This window comes from Anopheles gambiae, chromosome 2 (assembly GCF_943734735.2).
Source record: "Anopheles gambiae chromosome 2, idAnoGambNW_F1_1, whole genome shotgun sequence".
NCBI lineage: Eukaryota > Metazoa > Arthropoda > Insecta > Diptera > Culicidae > Anopheles > Anopheles gambiae.
The window spans coordinates 29273943-29297374 of record NC_064601.1 but is presented as its reverse complement, the minus strand read 5'-3'; the positions used below and the strand labels follow the sequence as shown (position 1 = coordinate 29297374).

General features: G+C 43.0%; 1 protein-coding gene across 16 annotated transcripts in view; it reads left to right on the top strand.

Moving 5' to 3' along the window:
• LOC1273048 (furin-like protease 2) overlaps positions 1 to 23432 on the top strand; it is a 189284-nt gene that overhangs the window by 48564 nt on the left and 117288 nt on the right. For 3 of the 16 annotated variants that reach the window (XM_061643353.1, XM_061643354.1, XM_061643348.1), the window contains exon 3: positions 19754 to 19815. The exons of 10 other annotated variants lie outside the window; for them this stretch is intronic. The gene's annotated coding sequence lies outside the window, so the exon portion shown is untranslated. Of the gene's footprint in view, positions 1 to 5288; positions 5350 to 5469; positions 5563 to 19753; positions 19816 to 23432 lie in introns of all 16 variants that reach the window. 3 more of the 16 variants (XM_061643352.1, XM_061643347.1, XM_061643351.1) reach the window with 3 other exon arrangements.

The following is a 23432-nucleotide window of genomic DNA, read 5'->3' as shown; positions in this document are numbered from 1 at the left end:
CTTTCCCTTCCACGGCATCGTATGTAGGCTTCTGTTGTGTGAGCCTTTTTCCAATGCTTCCTAATGCTCGATGAGTGCATTGTAGTGCATTGAAAGCGTAGCTGTGTATAGTTAGTATATGCGTTCCAGGTACTTCGGGCGGGTTTTATCGTGTAAAAATTAAGTTACTTTCCCGGTGAAGAGTACCACTCTCAATTCACTCAACCATCGGCAGTGCTGCGCAAATGGCATATTTATTATTCTGCTTAAAACCGTTCCCTTCGTAGAAGAAATATTTTCATAGATACATATCAGTACATTTGATAGAATTATCGCAGCTTCTAAGTGATGGTTTCGTTTTTAAACGCTTTTTGGAGGAGAAAATTTATTTCTGATATGTTGATGATGGTAGCGTATATCAAAGCTCTAACCTAGTGCTATTTTGATTGTTCGCTTGATCTTTTCGGTTCGTTGGTAGCAACCGTAAAAACAAGGAACCCCAAAACGGAAGGTTAGGTAGTAATCATAAAACCGATCCGAAGCTAAACCATGAGGATGATTTGCAGATAAGGTGAAGTGCTTTTGGCTGGCTGTGTGTTCCAGCAACGTAGCACACCAGGAAGCGGAAGTGTACGGTGCCTGCCGGTCAAATTCTCTCATTTGCACCTTATCTGATAATGAAATTTCTCGTAGACTATTAGAGAGCTCCAAAATTTAATTACAAACCATTCCCCTATCGACGGACCAAACCAAACCTGCGCCTCCTTTACCAGGCCATGCGTTGTGGTGCTGGGGGGTTGCGCTTGTGCTATACACCTGTGCTGGGAAGAAGAGGTTGTGCTGGGTGGTAAGGCAGGGTAAGTAAATGTATCTGCAGATAACGTTTCCATTTCGAATCCTTTCTGGGCAAACGTCCAAGCTCTAGCAATATCCTTCCTGCGTTTGCCATTCGTTCCAGTTTCCCAACAGTATACGTAGCCGCGGAAGGAGAACTGTTGGTGTAAGTTCGCTGGCAGTCGGGGTGTATATGTCGCCCTTGGATGAGATTGTTTATCGCAGCTTCTGATAGCTGCAAATGGAATTAAAGCTTCAGATTGATGCGTCGATAGGTGGGGTAGGCTGGTTTGTGAATATGTGATGCTGCTGTGAATATGTGTGGATGAAAATGCAACACTAGCGGTCTTGGAGGACAATGGAACTAATACCATTGTTTTGTAGTGCAAAAAAAAAAATATAATAAGGGTAATGCTTGGACTAGCATGCTGGTATCAACATTGTTACAATTTCAGTATTTGATTGATTATGTAAACAATGGTTACACGATACAGTTTTTTTGTACCGTTTTTTTGTACGGTAGATTTTTCTATTGCTGGAAAAACATTCCATCAAATGCAATATGCTTTAGCACCTTTGCAATCGACCGTGCCGCTCCAGCAGCACCAGGTCGCGCTGTGTGCATCGTGCGCTTGGCAGGAAGTATTTGTTGAAATATTTGCCAAATTTAATCCGAACTCGTTCTACTTGCACATTCACACGGCGAGTGGTGGTGGTTGGAAGAAGAGTGCGTTGAATGTAGCGAACATAGAATGAAATTCTGCGCTCCGTTTTCTAACGCGCCTTGCAACGTGTGCTGGCAAAATTTCCGGTGTGCCAAAAATGGAGCACAGAAAAGCTAAACTCTTTGCAAGAACCGCAAACCGAACGAAATGAACCAAATTGAAGCGAATCCCGTATGCCGTAGTTCCCCTGGCTCGCGCATGGTTTTGGCGCGATGAACCACTGTACGCTCTGCACAGACCGTCCGAACCCTTCAGCTGCTCTGAACCCTTCAAATGAGTGGCTGCTCGTACGGAAGTTTCACTCACGTCCTGAACAGTGAAGGAATAAATTCAAAATTTCCAACTTTTAAATGAGAATTTATATTATTTACTATTGTCGAGCCATTGCTCGCTAGCCTCCCCCACCGGCAACCGGTCGGATCCGGTGAAGGCGGATAATTTCGTTTAGCAGAAACATGGCAATGGTTAGTTTTCGGGCTAGGTGTAAGGTTGGGACCGAAAGAAAACTTCCGAAGCACGTAAATCCCTCCGTCTCTTTCGTTCTGAACCGTACACCGGCGTGAGAAAAATCATCATTTTCCATCGCGCCTGGCTGAAAGCAGGTTGCGCAAAGTTGTTTCTGTCGGAAAATGTACCCAAATGCCGGCATTGGGAGAGGGGATTGGCAGAGAGGGATCCACGTAACCGTGCTGTAGTTAATTTGCACGCCTGCTGTTGCTGCTTCGGCCGGAAATGGAGGTGGCGGGAAAGAATGAAAAGTTTCCCTTCCTCCCTGGTTTGTTTGCAGTTGGAAGAGCTGTGTAAAGGCAGTTTTATCTTATGGCGTCTTCATGACGACGAGCTACTACTGACACTGCTTTCTAGTTGGCGCTGTGCTACGGTAAGAATAAGCCTCACTGTAACGAGCGTCTGTGCTCTGTGCGCGTTAGGAAACACGTGGTTGAATAAAAATTATTATAATTAGCTTCATGGTTGGAGTTCAGTGGAGCCACGAAAGGAAAGGCATTGAGAGAGGCAATATGAGCGACGGTGAAAAGTGAATAAGGGAGAAGAACAGAACAAGTGATTTCAGTGTGTTTTTGCCGGCATTGCTACAGGGCTATGCGTTTGCAGCGTAATGTTGTGCCTCGTGCTGGAAAGTAGAAGGTAATGAACTTAATGTTTATGTACCACATCTTGTCGAATGATGCGCAGCTTGCAGTATAGTTATAGTTAGTTTAAGATTATCCTGATTACCATGCAATATGTTTTGAAGGCAATATAGAACAAACGTATGAGTAACGATTACAGGGAAAGTGGAGTGGTATAGGGAATTTGGAGTGGTACTAGAGATTGGAGCGTCGTCGTACTTTTTACATGTACGCCAAACTCATATATCTACTTGTAATCCTACTGATATGTTTTAGCATGAAGAGAGATCAATTTTATGATAAAATGTGACGAAAGACTACTAATATGTTATATATTAGTATGCTGTATCTTAGGAATTCTAAATTGAAATTGCATTGAAGGAATCTCATAATCTTGGCTTTTGCAACTCCATGGCATTAATAAATTAGAGGATAATGCTTTCACTACTCATCAGAAAGGTCTAAAAAACGTTGAACAATATCTGGCCAATTTTTTGGCTACACAAGCGTAATCTTACGAACAAATGAAGCCACTGACAATTCGAAACTTTTATAGTGAAAATGTATCCTCGCCAACTACACCTGAAGAAGTCATTTAGGTTACTATATTAGAAACTTCAACACTTTGTCGAATATGAAGTCTTCTTATCAACAAACTGAAAAATAACTTTGGAAAAAACAGAGAGAGACGGAAAAAAAATCAGCGTGACGACACATCCAAAAGCCTTCGTAGGAGTATTATCGTGCAAGTTTACTTCCTGTTTGTGGTGACGGATGTGGTGGTTCACGGTGGTCGGAAGTCAAGAAAACGTTTAAGGCGTCGCTGATACTGCAAGGTGGCGAAACAGCCGAGCTGTAACCTTCTGTTCTGGAAGGAGCAGCTTGTGTTGGCTTGAGGAAGAAGAAGAAGAAGAAGAAAAAGGAAACATCGTTTCCTCCCGAAGAGCCATGTTGTTCGTGCTGTAGGTGAGTCGGATTTGCCAGGGTTTTGCTATCATATCCCGTTCGCCTCCCATGGTTCGTGCATCCTTCGACAGAGAATGAATCGTTTTATCTTTGCGGAAAGTATTTTCGCTGCCGGTTGTTGTTTTTGTGCCTTTCTTGATGCTGCTGCTTTTTGCTGAAGCGTTGCGCATCTTTCGGTTTTGGTTCCGTGTCGCCCGAATACGAATGTGGCGTGCAATAGCAACAGCAGAACCGTGTAATGTAACGTTACTAAGTGCGCGGTCGTATCCTATCTTCTCCAAGTGCACTACTGTCAAAGAGGAGTAGCTAAGGAAGGGGAAAAAATAGCGGATGCGGAATGGTTTTTTTGTCTCGTTTATCTCCTCCTTTGGTTTTTTGTCCCCAGTGGTTGATCCTTTTCTTTCTGGCCCACTTTAGTAGATTGCTTCGTCCCCGAATGGTTTGAGCCGCTTTTCCAAAACAGAGAGCTTTTTTTCTCTTTTACCTCGAAGTTGTATGTCATTTAAAGATTTCCTTTCAAGAAGGGGTCTTGAAGGGGCAGATTTAACTGCGGGTGTATGTTTCAGGGCGGAAACAGAATCTAAAGCTGTGTTATCTTTTTGCACGGGCGTTAGCATGTGCACATACATCGACACACCCTGTTGCATGCCGCCACCGTGCGCTTTCAAATGATGTCATCAGCTCGCTGTTCCGTTTCCGTCGAGGCGGTGCGAGGCAGCGAATGGTGTAATTTGCCTTCTCTGTTTGATTTTCGTACACTGGTGGGACCGTGCAATAGCGAGCACGGTTCGAAGGAGATAAAACACGAACGGGAATTACTGGCATCTTGCCGGGTGGCACAACGACATGTGTGGGAAATCAACAGCCTAGGGGTCGTTGAAAATGAATGTGGTATGGCAAACGGTATGGTACGGTGTTAACACATTTGCTTTTGTGTTCAGATAAAAGCTATGCAAAGTTAGATTTAAAAAGCTGTTAAAAATTATCCTAAATGTCACGCAAATTACTTTTTAAATTCTCATCCATCCAAAAAGTGTTCTGTTGTTGTTTTTTGTTTCGGGGAAATCTATTTCGATGGCTATGCATCGCGATCGACAATGAACTGTACCGCAGCGAGTCTTTTCCTTTTCCAGCGGGAATGCGAAGTGAAGCCAACTTTGAATGCACGTAGGAACATCCCGGCTTAACGCACGGCCCCTCCGCACACATGCATTCATTTCGCTGCACACTCACTGGATGTTCAAATATGTCACTTTCAATTAGTAGTTTATGCGCCGGGCAGGAACATATTGCTATGGGAATTGATTGACGCTCTTTACGAAAACGTTCCACATCCACCACGGCAAGCTGTGGCATTCGCGCTTCGATGGCGTTGGCGTTTGCGCGAATGGTGAAAATTATGATGGAAGTTTGCGTTGTATGTACACCGACACTCAGCTCTTAAAGCCGTACCGTACACCGTACCGTGGGAAAAATAGTAAATATCGCTTGCCCAGGTTTCATCATTGGGTTGGGCGGGCGAGTTGATTGTTTTCCCCATTTTACCATGATGTCGGCCGGTGCGATAATCACATGCAAACGAGAAGAATGATCCAATATTGTTTGTAATGAAATTTTTCGACCCTTATTTAGCGCTTGTTTTCTCCATTCGCAGAACGGAACGGAAGAGCGCTTATATCGCTCGAATGGACGCTGCACGTTGGTTGGCTGGTAAGGTGTGTTCGGATCTTTTCGTCGCCGTGCCTTTTTGGCTGGGGTTGGGGGTGTATCGTCATCAACGTCACGGCCAGCCGTAGTTGTTGCTTTGCTAATGAAATTATCGTTTCTCATTTCAGGTCAGTGAGCGCTAATCGGTTGGCTAGAGGGATCAATATCCTACGACAGGTCGGTTACGTGGCGGATGTAAGCGTTAGGATCAAGCGAACTCGGTTAGTATACTACGTTAAGTTACGTGGCTGTCGTGGGTTGTGCTCAGTGCCGGTTTTGGATGAAATTTGCCAAGAATTGAAATTGGCAAATGCTAATTCTCAGAGGGAGATATTATTTGTAATCATAGTTGCAACCTATGTTTTAATGATCAAAGCTGTACTCTACTTTTCTCAAAAAGATTCTGTTATAATATTAAAAGCCTCTTGTTTTCATCCAGCCATCTTTTCAAATAATGTGAGATGAAAATTGAAGCATTCAAAGCTCATCTAGATTGCAATATCCGTGACTGTTTAGTGATGGACAAACGAAAGGAAAATAAATCGAAGTTAATATAAATCTCCCTTCAATCGGCACTGTTTTCAACCCTATTCCATAAAACAACCCCAGAACCTTCGCGTTAGTTAACATTATTTTTAACACTTTAATTTCCTGCCCGTCGGAAGTAAGTTCGACACTATCATGTGCACACAACTCAGTTCGGGGATCGGTTTTGTTTCGGTCGACCAACAGAGACGTCAATCCGCGAGGCGGGGCTGTCAGCTGCTACGGTGAAGTGTTTTCATAACATATTATCTTCTCGGTTTCATTTTAGTATGACCGTGGGTCGAAAGGGTGGGAAAGAAAGGCGCTTTTTCCGGTGGCGTTCAAACCGAGTTGGGTGGATGCGCTCACGCTGTCGTCTATGAATTTGACAGCCGGAAGATATCGAGAATCGGTCGATCGAGCTCTTGCACTTTCCGGTCACGTGGAACGCGACGGAATGGGAAGTGGGTGTGGTACGCTAAGCTGTAAGCAAAGCAGAGAGTAGCTGTGTGTGTATGTGGTGGTTACACTGTTCTCGTCTATATGTGCGACATTCCTCCCTTTTCATTCCTCGGTGTCCTAGTCCGATGGCGGTGGAGTCTGTACGAGCGCATGGTAATGCCGAGAACTTAGAGGCACTACTGAGTAGTCGTACGGCTGGGCCAGAAGGGGAGGTGGGGAAGAGATGAGCTGTCATCGTTTCCATTGCATACATTATTGTCCCCATCAATTTACGAGATACGGCACTCGATCGAGTACGCCGTACCGGTGCTGTTTGCTTCGTGCTCCTGCTAATAGTCGTTACGGCGGAAGATGGTTACCATGAGTTTGGGGTTTGTTGGAAATGTAGCAAGGATGAGGCGCTCTGCTCAAGCATCGCATGGCACGTTGTGGTTGTGTGAATGTTGTTGTTATTGTTGTTGAATCGGATGTGCGGATGGATTGTATTGCAACTTTTCCGATGAAGTACTTCGCTGGCTTCCGTTCACGCTGCACCGTTCGCATGAATGTTGCTATGCAATGCGATGCTGTCATGTGTGCAACCGAAGCTATATTACTTTTCAAATTGTTGCGCATGTGTATGTGGCAATCGAAAAGAGATGTGATGTAATGGGTTTTTTTTTTCTATGTACAATATACGTTCGTTAGTGAAGCTGGTAAAAGTTAGACAAGATGAAAAGAAATACATTAGTGTATTATAACAGCAATTATGTTTGGAATAAGAAGTTGACAAATAAAGTTGGGTTTTAATGTGATATTGATAAGCCCTTTTTCACATAAAATACAACCAAAGTCTGAGTATACGTTTGTGATACCTTCGCATGAACATTCAAGTTTTGTGAAATTGTTTTGAGAAGGATCAGTTATTGCTTATATGTTGATTTTTAATATCAATTCATCGGAACCCTTGCCAATTTACAGAAACTGTTTATTGATGACCTATTCAGTTCCTATTCACATGACGGGTCTTATTTGTCTGGGCTTTCTCTGCCACAAAATGATTGATTGAGTCCTTCTCAGCACCAGCACCGCAGTAAAAATAAAACGTAACATTTTCTATGTAGAGATGCTAGGATCGAAGAAAACACAATAGTACAAAGCAACACCTTTTTACTAAATTTTACTAAATTCCATAATGTTCATCCACAAAGTGCTTAACATGATGTTCTAGAAGCACGTTTGTTTTCCTGGAAGATCCTACCAAAGCTATGTCCAGACCGGTCATAAATCGCAGCAAAGCGGCAGTTTGACCAGCTGGCATTATAATCACGCTCACTCACAAATTGTAACTATTTCACCAGCACCCAGCACGCCACGTTGCACCGGTAACGTGCGTTCATGGAACAGTCCTTTAGTCCCAATAATGTGACTAATTGCGACAGCTCAGGTGTGAGGTATGAGAGCATGGAAACGCCATTACACACCCACTGTGCGCATCATCTGCCGAGGAGACAACAGACGCAGCAAAGGACCAGCCAGTGTGTGTGTGTGTGGGCATACTGGGTAGGCGTTGATGTTATCATTAACGGCTCAGCTTTCCATTTTGCCAGTATGACTACTTTCCGGAAAATGCATTCCACCGCGCACGAACAGAAATGACCGGTGATGATAATGGTGATGATGATGATGATGATGATGATGATGATGCTGCTGCTGCCGCTGTTGGGCGTTGATAATATGTTCTCCTGATTGTGGGCTGTACATGCGTGTGTGTGTGTGTGTGTGTGTGACGCGAACCCATTAATTGAGTTGTTTCACTTAACGAACCGAAGGACGATCTCGTTAAAGCAATCAGGTAATGCCACAGCATTAACTGGTGCGCACTCGTGAATTGAGTGGAAATTCCCGCATACGCCTTGCTGTCAGGTCCCGCTCCACGCACGCATTACAATGCGGAGGCGTAGAGAAATCGTTGACTGCTACCTAATTGACATTTTTCGTGCCCAGTGATTTACTTTAGCCAGTTACGATGGAAATCCCTGTGCCTTGTCCACTGTGATTTGGGTTTCGTACTGTTGAGCTGGCGCTTCCAGGCAGGCTTATGAGCTCTGTTTGTGTACCTCTTTTTCATTGCCAGCAGGGTATGAGTTTTGGGAAAAATGAGCAACAGTGAGATGTGAAATTTCATCAGCATAGAAAATTATATTTCTAAAGAAGTATTATCGGTGACAGTTCCTTCCATGAAAGCTATTTAAGCTAGTGACTATCTCTGAAATCCTAAAACTTTTTACAGAAAAAGAAAATTAAACTCACAGAAGCGTAAGGTCACGTTTACGATAGCTACAAGTTTGCTTAGTGTACACCGTGGGTGGACAGTATTTCCGACAGTAGTGTAATGGATTTTTTTTACTGCAAACTGCCTTAAATTATCCTTTCTTAGAGTTGCTTTTGCTGCGCAGTTTTCCTATCACCACTCGACATCAAATTCAAACCTCTAAGAAAAAAGAGCAAGTTACGTCACGTACCATCCGAATGTTACCACTATCCGTCTGCTTCCTCGCTGCTTTTGTCCGGTTTTAACCGAGAATGCATGCCGGCTTTGCGGAAAAGCGGACTGTGGCGCTGCTCCGAAAGACAACTTTACCTTTTTGTGAAGCTTGAAAGGAACGCCTTTTTCCCGGTGATTGGTAGTTGATAGCGTAACGAAAGTCGTTGAATCGTAGAAATTAATTTCATTGTTTCACCGCAACGCGGGCGGAACCCGTGCAATTCTTCCGAATGGGCTGGTTTCGCCAGTCGGATAAAAATCCGAAAGTTCTGCGCGAAAGTTGGGCTTAGATGTTGGAGATGTTTTGTGTCCGGTTTCGTGAGTTGATGCTTTCGATTTCTTGCTATGCTGTAGGTTGGGATGATTATACCATTTTGGAAAAAAAATCGATTGAAGCCCGTGTACATTCTGCGTAATTTAAGGAATTCTCCACTCTTTGTATTGATCAGAATTAAAATGAGTCTTTATTGAGATAATCAATGTATGTTGGCTTTCTGATCTTTCATTCTTAAAACAGTCCCTGTTGACCTACGTGCAATATAATCCTTTCTGTTACATTTTCTAAACTAATTGAATGTAATAGATGGATGACAAGCGTATGCAAAAATATATTCCTATAAAGAAATCATCATCATCTGTCATACAGTGTGTGTTTTAGTGCCATAAACTGTCTTATTATGTGATCATATCAATTCATTTTTGAGAAGAATATGTACACCGATCCAAGAAGCATGGTGATTGGAATATTCACTCCCTGCCCAAGTGTATCCGCACTCTTTCCTGTCTGTGGTCTATCGGTGTAACGCATTCACCTTCTCATGGACAGCAGTCGAATGTGCGGCTCAATGTTGTTAAGCTCGATCCCCGGAACACATTCCTCGCCAACTAAGCTGAGCACTCTGGAATACTTGCCTGGGATATGTATTCGATTGTAGCAAATGTTGCAGCATCGGTACGATTTCAATCCACTCGTGATGCTATGCCCTACTTGTGTCCACATCACAAGGTCACTCACACACATACACACGGAAACCAATTCGCACGGTCGGTCGGGAAATAGCTTGTCAATATGAAATACCGATTGCAAATTGTCGTCGGTGAGCCAACGAATGAATATAAATTCAAATCAATTTGCATAACGAATCAGTTCGACATAATTAGCATAACTTGTCATTCGTCACACCGAGAGACATGCATTCGAACCAGCTGTACCGTTGGCGACAGTGTTGCAGCGTGGACGGGTAGCTGCTTCTTCACCGACGAGAAGTGTGGGAAGAGTGGTCATCATGAAGCTGGGGTGGTCGAGGAGAACTATCAATTTCTTGGTTCCTTCCTGTTGTGAATGCATTTGAAAGTATTGTCAGGATGTGTTGGTGAGTGCATGTGCATGATTGTAGCTCGGCAGAAGGACATAACAATAACATGTTCCGTTCTGCGTACATCGTTCTAGAATGTTGTGCGATTTAGTAGGTTAAGAGGGCAGGAAACTCTCAACAATGATGGGTGTGGACAGGATCATAGCATGATGCACAACATAAATTGACTAACGTATGTAAATGGAAGTCGGTCCGTTCCGGTAGCACTGCACTCTGCAGATGATCAAAAATGAGTCAGATCGAAGGAAATAGTAATGGAGATTGAAGTTTCTGCGTGTAATATAGAAGAACAAAAGCTGCTGCAGCAAGAAAATACGCACTAATGTGGCAAAAACTTATACTGTAAATAATTTGATTTAACAAAGAAAAGACTGATTAATTTCAACGATCAAACGTTTCCACATTCGTTTCAAACTCTAGTTCGATCGGTCTGATCAAACCTTGGTTCAATTTTGTTCGTTCTAAAAATCCAATTAATCATTGGAAGCACGGTCCCTATACTAAGCTTGCGGTTTTAGTGGATATCCAATCATGCGAAGCGCTTGTTTCGTGATTCAAAGAACTCGCCTGATTGCAATCATATTACAAACCCTTTCCACCGCTCCGTAGTGTACGACGGCTGAATCAGAACCATTCAAAAATGTGATCCTTTTTTTCTCGAATCCTTCAACCCTCGAAAAAACAACTAGGGATCTTATTAAGGAACTGTTTCAGAGCCTCGTCTTGCCCAAATTGCATGGGACGGCAAGTGAAACCCAGGAATGCATGCAAATTGGTTGCAAATCATCGTCGTTCTAGCTGAAACAAGATCTGGATGAAACATCCTTCCCTTTCTTTCCTATTTTCGTTTCACCATGTGTAATGAAACAGGAATTGGTATGAAGGAGTATTGGATCTGAAGCGATTGATATGTTATTGTCTGCCCAAGCATCTATGTGCATGTATGTAGGCAGTATGAGTGCGATTGAATTGCCATTCACGGATGTACACGAGTTTTTGGAGGAGATGTTTCATCTGCCACTTACAACCGAAGCATACTCTTCTGCTGCCGACTACGACGACAAGTCGTATCATTTTGGAAAAGTACAATGTAAACCCAATTCTCGTTGCTCCAGGTGCGGAGAATGGGGAGACGCGTTCGGAGGGATTTTGGCAAATGAAATTGCAATTTCTTACCTCCTTGCAGCGGAGGTGCTGCTTCAGGATATAAGGGATGCTCCGGGAAAGATGCAACACGTGCTTATGCAGTGGAACTCATCTGTCGGGTTGCTGGTGAGGGAATTTCCATTAATTGGAAGCGTCTCTGCTGGGTAGTCGAATGTGGTTCATTCGGATGGAAAATGCCAGCTACACGAGTGCACGGGAGTTGAAATAGTTGTTTACACTTGGCTGAACACATTCGAACTGAAAAACGGTGGAAAGGAATCTCAATTCACCATCAATCGTATGATGTTTCCCCGTTTTTTGGTTGCGAGGGCAAGGAGGACGATCTGATAAGTATGTTAATTGGCACGAGGTCTAACAGCAGCCTGATGGAAATTCAAATCTAGCTTCGGTTCGTTTAACCGCAGTCGGTGAGAATGGAGATTTGTGAAATTAGAAAACTGGCTGCTAAAGAACTTCTGGTTGGCATGCATACATTGTTATGAATCAATCTGATGTGGTGTTTATATTCCGAGATCGGTTCTTTATGAGCGAAATTAGCTAACGTTTGAAAATTTCGTTCTCCCACGTGGCTTGATGTCTGTTTTAAAATATCTATATGTTGAAGAAAAAATATTCAAATTAGAACTAGAATTCGAAAAATGTTTCGAATGTTTTAATTTGAATTGGTAAGAGGCTTTCGTATCGTCCTTTCAAATCTTTCTAGAAAGTGTCATGTGTCAGAACGATCAAACGATATTGTAACTGTTAAAAGCATTAAACTCAATTCCGTATGAAAAACTGCTGCTCTGTGAATGTTCTAGTGTTATTTAACTTGACACTCGGATCGAATCGGAAGAATGTGGGCAAGTAACATAACAGTAAAATAAAACCATAAAATGAGAACCTTGGAGAGTGAGAATAAAAAAAGCATTACGGAGAAAACTGCAAATAAATGTGATTTACTGTCTGAGTAGGACAAATGCCTATTTAGATGGTGTCAATTTAACGGTGCCCTAAAATATTATTTAATGCTTAACAATGTACATGTGCGCGTTCCTTTTTCGTTCTCTCTCCCTCTATTTTTCTGTATTGCCTGTAGTAAATGTTTTCCTTTGCTGTCGCTTCGTTGAAGCTTTAAGGATAGTAGATGAAAATGAAAGTTTCAATACTGATGGAATATTTATCTGCACGCTAAAGCACAAATTACAAGAAGTGTAAGATCGTACGTATATAACAAAAAAATGGATGGAGAAATGAATTGAGACTTTTTTAAAGTAAAAGTTTAGTTATATTTATATGAAACCATCGACAAACCTCTACAGAACAAGAAAGAACGACAGTGAAAGCAAACAATAACAATAAACAATGAATGAGAAAAAGAGTGTTTTCGATTATGTGTGCGTGTATATGTGTGTATGTGTGTGTGTGTGTAAGTTGAAGCAGTTCTTCAGACAGCAAGAGGCTTCAGGAGCGAAGCAAAACTTGTTAAGTGGTTAAAGAAAGACCTAAGCAGAAATATAAATAAAATGGGTACCGGCTTCTCTCGCTCGCTGACTAGAGCTGAAACAAAAACATTAACACACACATTCACACATTTAGAGTGATGGGTGGAGATGGAGCAGGTGGAGAAAGCGGAGAGCATTGATGGACACAACCACCATCGAAACGGAAATCGATAACGCACCAACTTCTGGGTTCAGTGGTGATGGTATAAGGTTTCGCTTCGATAAAATTCTCTTCTGCTCGCTTACTGTTGCAGCCACCAACAACATGAACAACCACTATCACTACTTATACTACTAGTACCACTACTACTACTACTACTACTACTGCTGCTGTTATGGTTGGTACTACTTCTTTTACTGCTAGCACCGACTGTCCCTACCTTCGAGCGCAACCCTGTGGTGTCATAAAAGCTTGCCTCGTGTTAGCCCGGTCACTGACAGCGTAGTACCGATGGTGGAAATTTATTTTATGACTCTATCTTTTAGGAAGTTTGACATTGTTGGGGTAGGGCTGAGTGGCAGGAAGCGCACCGATTGTTTGATGATTTACCCCGCAGGCTGTGAGGATCGTAGAAAGCGGCAAAAAAACGAACAAATTTTCGACGAAAAGAGAGACTGTCTTAACTGTCTTGGTTTTCTTTTTTCCTACGACTATTTTTATATTCGGAAGCAAACAACCGACGAAGGGAAGATAGTTACTTCCGTCAGAATGTTTTACGATCAGCGGGTGAAGTTTGTCTTGATATGTTTCATCGGTTCTCGCTTTCTTTCTATCTCTCCTTCTCTCTCTCTCTCTCTCTCTCTCTCTCTCTCTCTCTCTCTCTCTCTCTCTCTCTCGATTGTGTGGTATGTTATTCGTACATCGTCCAGTAAAAGCAACCCATGGAAACTGTGCAAAACTGCGGCAATTGCATCTCGTTGACCGTATCCGTAGATGGGTTTATTCGCGTCTAAGATATGTTTCCAGTAAGAAGTGTGCCAGGAGAAGAAAACTGCGAAATCGGCTATCGTTTATGTTAGAAATCAAAGTATTGTAAAATAATAATGATTATGGTATTCATCGATTTTAATGTAAAGCTAAATGCAATTTCAAATTTGACTTAATTGATTTTAGTTCATTTATTTTGTCTCGTCTGCTAAATCCTTTTTGCCATGTTTTTTTTCAATTATGACAAAATTAAGATGTTGCTTTAACTTCATCGAACAATGTGTAGCAGTACAGTGGCTTCATTGCCCAAAATGTATGCTCATCGTAGATTGCAATGTTCTCTAACCATACATTTTTTCCCATTCTTAACCATAGCGTTGATGATAGTGCCTACGGAAGCGAAATTCAATTGTATCCCTCAAACATGAACGCTCCATCGTTGCATCAAAATGTAAAAACCCTTCGGAGCATCGTACGCAGTGCTTTCAAGTATAACGTTATCAGTCCCCCAATGGTGCGTCTGTGGAATGTTTTACAACCAACCATGTGTCGGGTTGCATCCGTACTCTGGATCGCTTGTAAACCCAAAAACAGTGGGCAGTCATCAACTTGATGTGTCCTTTGAAGGTGCTCAGTTGTTCGTGCTGGAGCTGGGGCTTCAAGCCGATACTGTTTTTTTGCTTGTTGCTGCTATTCATCGAGTCTTTTATGAGGCAACAAAGCCAACACACAGGTGGGTTCGTTCGCACCACCAGTGTGTTGTAGGTTTACACAGATGAATATGCACCGAACTGAAAAAAGTGCATCCTTTTAGGCTATTACTAGCTAAACAATCAAGAGCACGAGCTTCCGTAAACTTTTTGTTACGTACTTTGACACCAACACCAGCTGTTGAAAAGGTATTCTGAAGCACTCGTTGTTGCGTTAGTCTGTCCAGCCGCATGCATTGGATGCATTGGAAGCTCATCTTTCTGGACGTTAAGCTCCCGAAATGTAGCTATTGGCCTTTTCCCGAAACGACCGGGGTTTTTTTCAAAAGCGAATGCTTGATGATGAGTAATGTTTCCAAAAAATCCAAAATTATCAAAAGAGTCGAAATAGTCGATCGTCAATGTGCTTGATGGATAGAACGATAGCTGTGTTAGTTATGAAGGATGTCAAAAAATGATGCTTAACCAGTATAAAACTGCTGAAAACAAGCAGTCATTGTTTGAAATTAAAAAAAAAAAACTTAAACAAAAAAAGGAATATGTATCGTTTGTGAGCTGCCTGGTCTGTCAATTTAGTTTATAGGATTATACAGTGTCGGACAAATCAATAGGACCACCTACATAAAAAAGTTTAAATTTGAAGCAGCTGTGAGCTTGAAATTTGAGCAAACGATTTAGTATTGCTTTGTTTCTAAATGTGTTCGAGTTATTCTCAATAGCTCTTGATTCCAACAGCTGTGATCATTGAAGAAAACGAATCGAAGCATTTGAAAATATAATAAATCAAACTCTAAACAAAAAAAACGTAATACGATTGTGCAAACAAGTGGCATTGCATGCCAAGGACTAATGTGTCCCAAAACGGCTCATAACTTTTGTCAACACTCATATCGTATCCCTGCGACGAATAAGGAGAACGTTATCTTCGTTTCCCCTTGTGCCACATTTAGCTGATTTTGCTTAACCTCTAAACGATCGCATGTTGTTTGCTGGCTAGGACCAAACCATCCCAACGAATCATAAATCAAACATAATGCATGCATAAATGACGGCACTAACGTTCGCTGCAGTTGCGTTAATAGAAAAAAGCACCAACGTTGTTGTTGTTTTTGCCGTGCCGTGCCCAAGTGGGGCTTTCCTTGTTGGTGTGCTAAGAAACGCTCAAGAAAGGCAAAAAGCTAGCCACACCGTTGCTTGAAATTCATCCCTTCTCCGTTCTCTTCCCATCGCACGTTAATGGTTGGTTAATGGTGGAAAGCTAACCACCTCGTTCATTCTTTCGATAGGGCTGCCAGGGAAGAGAAACTGCTCGTATATGCATGTACGGTTGACCCTTTAGTTTCGTAGCCGTGTCAGCGGGGATCGTTATTCTTCACACCTCAGCCCACCACCATATTCCAACGTCTTACCCACAGACATTGTGGCAACCCCCCCTGGGTGGTGTTGCGGAAAGCGTGCATCATTGCGCGAGCAGTGTGGTTGCGCTATGGTTGATGCATTTTAGCACGCCAAACCGGTGACATTGCGACGGTAGGGCAGCGCCGCTGTGAATCACAGGCTGGGATAAAATCGAGGCCAACAATGTCGCTCGATTGTCGCAAGGCCGTCGCCGTGGCGTTATGCAATAACACTGGGCGCCTGACGACTGTTTTGCTTCGGGGTGGTGGTAGATGTCATAAAGCATAGTGGGGAATGTTTTTCGAGATTTGAGCTAGATGTTGCGCTAAAAAATTGGTTTTCTCGTTTGGTTATTGTGATGTTTAGGTAAAAAATCTATCAATGTCATAAGAATATTAGTATTTTAAGTTTCAAGAATGTCTTTGTACTATGAATTTAAAAAAATGAACCATGCTTACGTACGTTAAGCTGTTCGCGAAAAGAACATTGGTGCCTGTTTTCTGCCACATCGCGAAGTTAATACATTTCTTTAAATAATAGAGCTTTAATTTTTACTTTGCTTACTCAACTCTGATACGCTTGTCGATCTGTTCGTCCAAGATGTATCTGCGCTTAGAAAGCACTAGTGTTATTACGGTATATCTGCTACCGCTTCCTAAGTACTAGCAACGCAATTCAATAGGATTCGATTTGCATCGGGGTTGAGGTGTGTGGTGTTTCTACTTACCCTTCGCATGACAGCGACCAAGCGACAGTTCCAGTAACGTAGTTCCACGCACGGTTTTAATCGATTGCAGATTATACCATGACCTACCACACACATACGGTTTGGCGTGTGCACGGACACACTCAGTACACGCATAAGCAGGGTACAGGGGGAAGGGATGAAGCTGTTTAGTTTTTGCAATGTTGGCATTCATAGCATAGCGGTCGGCTAGGTTAACATTGTAAACTGTAAATGCTGTCGGCATAAGTGAAACAATCAGCCATATGCAGGTTCGTACCCGTGTTGCACGGTGTGTTATGCATTCGATTGGCTATCGTGTTTGTTTTCTGCTGTCGTTGTTTCTTTTTACCTACGCTACTGGCTGTTGTTGACATGGAATGAAAATGACTTTATTCCGCACCGGCGCTGCACGTGACATGCTTGCCGAGAGAAGGCGGCAAGCCGGTTGGGGACACTTAGTCTACCTTTTAAGAGAAAATTGCGGCAGTGCGGCAACACTCGACCGGCGGGGAAGCGAGTGGAGGGGAGAAATTAAGAGAGAGTTATGCAGGTTAACCATTATGCAAGTATGCAGCATGTTGCTGTGCGATGAGATTCGTGCAGAACATGTTAATATTTAATAGCAATTAGCAGTGATTTTGTGAAATAACTTGCGTGCTGTTATGACGTCAAGATAGGTTAAAATAATTTTCATCATGTTAGTGCAACATCTTAATCTTAGTGTAAATGGAGACGGAAATAAAGATAGATAGTTTCACTGAGTATTAGTATAATATGAAAGTGTTATGAAAGAGTTTTATGTATTCCCCTGTTATAGCGCTTGTATAGCCGTTTACGTATTATGGAGTTATCAAAACTTTTATGGAACAAAAACGAATATTAAAAAAACTCTTTTTTTAATCTTTCAATTGCATTCCTAGAACCACACGATATAAAAGGATACAAAAAGCTCACTGTTGAACTCTATCTCATACGCGAAGGACTCCGTACCGCCGAATGGATACATCCGAATGGCATCATCAGGACGACATTAGAATAATCCAATTTATTCGTCCAATACCCGGGTTGTGCACCGTGACGATAGACGATTCGTATCCTGAAGCACGATCGGATATCAGGTGACAATCTATCGTAAAACGGTACCGACAATCGTGCTTTATCCAATGCCTTCTGAGCTGCAGTTGCCTTTTCCGGTGCTGGACAGTGGCGATTCTATTTTTTTTACTTCCCATCTTCGTCGTCTCCTGCGATATGGTTAGACTGCATCTGCTTCACCAGAATCAACCACGCTTGAAACTTAACTATCAAAACTGTTCACACTCGTGTATGTGTGTGTGTGTGTGTGTTTATTTTTTTGCTGTTCATTTCCATCCATATTGCCATACTGGCCACCGGGAAGGCCCGCTCATTCCGGGCTTGATCCAATTTCCATCGTTGATGTGTGAAGCGCCTGGTTACTGGTGTGCCGTCGATTGCGCTGCAGTTGTAGAGAGCGCAGCCCAGCATGTCGGTGATGTTAAAGATTCCTCTCGTGATCGTGATGAGCAAACATCATCATGTGCCGGCTTGCGCTTGATGATGAAGCACATGTGTGTACGAACCTCTGCCGGTGTACCGTGCACGTAAATGAACAGAATTCTATTGCTCTGAGATTTGCTACAGCAGCAACGCCGGGCAACCGTTGACCGTCTCTCGCCGGTAGAGGGCGAAAAAACGAGCTGCTAACCCAAAGTACCGGCCCAAGTGATATGATGAATGCTGTGTATGTGTTTGTGTGCTTCACTGACGTTATACCTTATGGCCGGTTGGGAATTGGTAGATCTCGCCAGTGCTTCAGTTTCGCTTTCGTTAACTCGAACTGAGCGGTAAATGAGCAAAAATTCGTTTGCAAATTTTGATTAGATTGGGAATTGGTGTGTCGTCGGTTCGACTTCCGATCGCAACGCAGTAGTAGAGAAGTTCGTTGTTGCAGATGATTTACGCTTCATGAATGGTTTGATGTAAGATTCTCAACATGATTTATGAAGTTTAATTACACATCAATGCTATGATAAAATATCCTGTAATCTGAAGTAGCTTTAAAGTGGTGCATCAAGACGTGAACGTCTTTAAACGCAGACACGAATCTTACATTTTACGACCTTGAAAATTCATTGTCAAAAACTATTTCTCGACATTACCAGCGACACCCTTCACAACATCAAACAGCAACCTAACGGCATGGGAAAGTGATTATCACTTTCATGCTCAATGAAATCTGATATTACGAATGCGATAGAAAAATGCAAACAAAAGGTTACGAAGTTATTGTTATTGACACGTCGGTCTGACATACTTTTGCTCCTTTGGTTTCGGCGAGGAAGTCAATTGAAAACGAAAACGAAGCACTCGTTGGTACGGGCGGTACGAAAAATGTGTCAAAACCGTTACAATCTCGTTGAAATGTTGCTTCATTCATTCGTAATTCAATTAACACCAGCAAGAGGCAAAAACATACCATCTCCTTGGTTTCGTATTCAACTTTGTATTGGCGCCTACAGTGCTGTGCCACATTTGAATGTGTTCCCGTTGGGTATTACTTCCATGTGTTGATATGTTTACAAAATCAATAAATTGTCTCATGATGTGTCTGGGTCGATCGGGTAATGTAATGCTTCGATAAAGGGGTAAAAAAAGGTTTCGTGATTGAATTCCCTTGCAGTTTAAAATGTGTTTGAGTGGTTGTGAGTGTGTTCAATTAATGACACCGGCAGTGGATACTGTTGGGAGTCGGGTGATTTGGAAAAAAATCAATTTCCCTTTACTTGGAGCTCATGATGTACTATCATTTTATTGACTACCGTGCAAGCTGTGCGTTTTGAAGAATATCTTTTCAATTTATGTTGAAAATAATCGCGTGAGGATTCAATTTATGCGATTGCCATAAAAAAAACTATAATTCCCTTGCAAGTTCGCTTACAACTGCTGATATGTATTCCGATAGCATTCCGTAGACAGTTCAGAGAAAGGGTTGTGCAGCTAATTAAAATTCCTTTCGCATTTTTCCTGTCGTGTAGCAGTGCTAGCTTTGTTTTAATCGTGTTTTTTTCTCTCTCTATCCACTTGCAGGTTCGTGTGTTGCACTTTTACATGCCAACTTCGGCTTCAAATTTAACTTCCGCCAATGATGGGTTAGTATTGTGTTTGCTGTTTCCAAAACATGTGAAAGAGTTTCAAAAATGCCATCAGATTAGTCACTTTACCGTTTCCTGCAGCTTTGTTACTGCGGCGGTGGTGACCTTTGGGAGTCGTGACTCGGGCATTGAACGCTGCACGGTCTGGATTAGAAAATTAGAATCTCAAGCTCATTGCCGAAATAAACTGTGCAAGGGCAATGAACAGTTTTGTTTTCTGCTATTGGAAACATGTTTTTGCAGGCATTGAATGGTTTGTTCACACGGCGCATTATAAATGAACGTGACTACTCGAGCTGTGTTCGAACAGTCGGTTTCGTATGTTTGTCGGAATCAATTTAATATGCAAAAAAAATAAAAAAAATGAAACTCGTGATGCGAAATGCTTTTCGTGACGAATGACAATGAGTATACGGTAGCATACGTTCGTTTGGCAGGATTTAACATTGTGATTCAGCAAATGTTGCTGCTGAGCGTGTGGATTTTTAGACACATATAAAACATTGATACACATCGATGATCGCGTTTATATTTATGTAAAATTTCAAAATTCTAATTAAATGCAAACTGAAAGTTGCAAATACTTATTGCCGCATCCAAACGCTCATAGTATTATTTGTATAATCAATAAATATCAGATTTTTAATCTTATTTTACGCCCGTCAATCAACATAATATTCTAACCGCTGCCCGTTCGAATTCTTATCTATTGTGCCATTGTGCCTTTTGAGACGAATATTCACACAAGCAATGCTTGCGTGGTTGTTATTTTGCTCCCCACTGAACTACTTAATATTCCTAGCCGATGAACCATGAATGTTAGCATCACTTTTTTCTCAATATGCTATTGCCCTGCTGTTGTTGCGAATGTAAAATGTTTTAAATCGCTTGTATCTAGTTCTGGGATCGCTTCTGTCTTGTTGATTGATCAGATTTTTTCACAGATTGTAATCGAGAAAATACGAGATTGTGAGCATCGTTTCATAGATATTACGGATATAACGCTGAGCTGATTATCATCATTGGAATAACATGAAAAAGTATGTTTGTTGGTTTGTTTCACCAAAGCTTAGACAAGAAGAAAACTTGTGATAACAACTTGATTGCAGCAGGCTATCGGTCTGATTGATATAAATCATTTGCGATAATTTGCAGTAAAGCTGTAGCTTACTCGGATTTTTATTTCTGGCTTCATTTTTACGATCAAAATTAAGGCGGAGCAAACACATTTTGCCGTTGGAATCGTGTGCGCAATCGTACTCACTGGAGTAATTTGCAATTGTTTCCAGTGAAAGTGAAAATAGAATTCGTCAGGCGATTCGACAGGCAAGATTCTTCTTGCTTCGACCATACATACGCTAGCTGGGATTCGGGTTGGAAGCTTCGCTGGAACGCTTCGGGAGAGATTGTTCATCAACACTCTATTTATCACGCCATCTCGCTGGCTGTTTTGTCACACAACTTCTACCCTGCCTTGTTCCCTAACGTTTGCCACAGCTACAAGATGCCGCCGCCTACCCAAAAACCCGAGAACACATACTTATGCTGACGGGCCGTAAAATCGCAAAAATCTAATTATTCTTCGTATCGTGTGTGTCTGCGTTTTGTTTTTTGTTTTTTTTTTTTGGTTCCTGGTAATTGCTGAACAGAACCGAAGAGGCTTCCATTGTGTCTTGCGTCCCACCGAATCGCTGTCGATGTGGTGTGTGGCTCAACTGCTGTGTGTGTGTTACGTGTGCGATGGATCACGAGAGCGAAGCGGAAGCCTCGGGCCATCCAGCGCGCGTCTGCCGAATTGGGGAAACATAATTAAGCCACTGCTTTTCCGACCCAATGCGGACGCGTTTTGCCGGGTGAGCCCTCCGGATCAGGGTGAATTCTTGCCGCTGCTTCCCGTTTTTCCCCCGTATCATCACCATCGGCTCTCTTTCACCATCCGCTGGGGCATTTTCGCGCTGTGGTAGTGGTGTTACGCTCGCTGATATCTCAAGGCGATATTAATTAACCAAACTTTCGGGCGCGCTTCGTGCGCGTTGGCAAACATCATCTTTCTTTGACCCTGACGCTCGCATGGATGGGTTCGTTGAAGGCGACTCGAAACTGTCGCCCGCTCGTTGCCGTGGCGCAAGGGGAAAGTGTGTGTTCGAATCGTCGCGCCGGTCGGGCGGGGAAAGGAAGCACCAAATTTAATTACTATCTTTATCTAAATTATGGCATTCAATCTCATTAGGCTAACGGAAGGCGTCGCCGTTCGACACATGCTCAAACCGCCCGAGGAAAAGCGCTAGGAAAAGTGCCTCGCATGGCAAACTTATACAAATGTTTGATCGGCAGAAATGTTTTCCCATCTCTGCAAACAGCAGCTGGTGGACATCCATTGAGCATATTTCGTTTTCCCGTGGTGAATAAAATCACACCTTAAGGATGAAGCGAAACCCGACTCCACTGCACCTTTTGGCACTGCTTTTGTACAGAGACAGGGTAATAATTGAACGTGTGCTAATTAAGTTGGTCGATCCTTTGTAAAGGCGTACGATGGCGAAACGGCAAGCCTCCGCCGGCGGTCGACACACTGACCAGCAAAATGGGCTTCCGGTGCGGTCCAAGATGGAAATAAATATTACCTAATTTACAAAGACGCTTCTTGCGCTTCCCGGGACGCAGACGCGTGGCCTAAGAGGTGACGCAGTGCCTTCCGCTTTGTCAAACGACGACCGGCTGCAAATAAAAATCAAAAGCTCCCGGAACGCTGTGAACCCAATTGCTGGAGATAAGCGAAAGCGAATCCCGGGCGTAATCTTATTTCCGTCTCTGGAAGGACAAATGGTGCCAGTGTCTACTTTACGGTTGGTTGCCCTGCCTACGTCGACTGTGTGTATTTACGTGTATATATATATAAAGCGAGCCTTCCCGCTCCCGCCGCTATCCCCTTTTGCTAGACCGACGAGCGCAACGAAAATGGCTCTGTCCCTTCGCGGTCCACTTCAATGTACTACTCATCACACCGCACCGAAACAACCCCCGGGCCCGGGGCAGTGGTGTGGACCCGGAGGGACACATTTCTTTCCCATTGTGCTGCTGCTGGCTGGCTGGCTAGCTGGCTGGCTTGCTCAAACTGGCCTCGAGCGGAAGTGGAAAAATGTATGATAAATTTAATTAACATACATTTATCAGCGGCACCAGAAGAGACCTCCGCTGGGACGAACGGCGAACACCCAGAGCGGATGTGGAACAGTGCGGATGTACATGTGTGTGTGTGAGTGTGTTTAACGTGTGTTTGTATGTGTATGTTTTCGATGGTAACATCCGATGGCGCTCGATGTCCGACCTTCTTCTGTATGTGTATGTGTGTGTGTGTCCACAACCGAACCGACCGGGTCCTAGATTTCCCAGAAGAGCGATGGGTGCCGGAAAAATTACCTCAGTGGCCAGCGCCGCTTCTGGCGATCCGGTGTCGCCTCCGTTGGGGAAGGACAGGGACAGGGACAGGGGAAATGTCCTGCGGTGGTCGCAATGAGGATTTCATTCTGTTCGTTCTTTTTTTTCTGCTGCTGCTGCCTCTGTCAAGTGACCTTTTCGTCGCCGTTGTACCTTTGGTCTTTGCTAAGCAACAG